Genomic DNA, 1,292 nt, shown 5'->3' on the forward strand with positions numbered 1-1,292 from the left:
GACAACGGTTTTATATACTGTTCTGGCCTGAGGATGAATACCCCGTATGATGAGAATAATCAGCAACAACGACAAGAGACACACCAACAAAATATTACACATATTCAGAATAACACGTTAGAGTATAATGAAAATGTCAAGAATATCCCTTTTCTCGATCTTATCATAGGAAAAAAGTTAACGACTTGAAGGCATGTAAAATGATGCACGACTAGAATTGGCCTCGGTGTTCTAAATATATCACTTAAAGTAACTGAATCGGAATATCCTCCCCTTGTTAAGGCACGAAAGACCACTTCCAGGTAGTTCTGTTTACAACCAGATCGTCTTAGTATTTTTCTTCTATTATCGTCTTCCTTTATTCACTATTACTTCTGTTTATAACTATTTACTGTAGATGCAATAACAACGACGGTTATAGCTGAATATCCAGAAAATTCTAATCATCTTGTGCTGAAGTAGAGTACCAAATTTTCCTAAGTATGAAAGGGTACCACGTGGTAATAAGATCTAACAAGAAGACTACAACCGTAAGAGATGACAACCAAACGCGACAACGACAGCTTAGTTGTAAAACAATGACTGTCTATTGCTGTAACACCCAAAATTCTGCTGCCATAATCTCACTGTATATCTCTGAAGGGTGTTGCGTAAACTAATTAGCTCTGTTACATGGGAATTATCCACCAAAGGCAATGCTACATAGTGAAATTCGGATCCTTTTGAAATACGGAACTCAGCAGCGCGGCGTCGACTGCCTCATCTACGGACCCGAGGCAATGGGACGCCATTAGTCTGCACAAACAACTAGCAGGGGATAATGCCTACGTTAACGGCTGCCGCTTCGAAGCTAAACGTTATTCGGCGAAACGACACTTGATTAATCAAAGGATTAAGTCTCCTCTGGTGGTACTGCGAATCCCTTTGTTTCAGTGAAGGTTCATTAGGATAATTTGCCCGTATGTTCTCTTGACAGAGCACTGACAAATCTTTTTTTGAATTTCATTCCTTTCCAAATTAGGGCGATTCGAAAATGAAGATGATAGTGATAACTATGGTGATATAACTATTATTGATTCAAGTCTATTTCGGTAATGCCATCCTTTTTTGGGTGATATCAGAACCGAAGTGTTTTTTTTCTGAATTTTCATATGGAACATATTGACCGGAGGAAATGACTTGTTGTTCATGCCCTAATTAATAAAATATTTAAAAGATATGCGAATTATGAAGAGCAGCTTTCTTATTCATCTATTTAATAATTTCTTTTTTCATTTAATTATCTCGGTTGC

Source organism: Penaeus monodon, chromosome 32 (assembly GCF_015228065.2).
Source record: "Penaeus monodon isolate SGIC_2016 chromosome 32, NSTDA_Pmon_1, whole genome shotgun sequence".
Classification (NCBI taxonomy): domain Eukaryota; kingdom Metazoa; phylum Arthropoda; class Malacostraca; order Decapoda; family Penaeidae; genus Penaeus; species Penaeus monodon.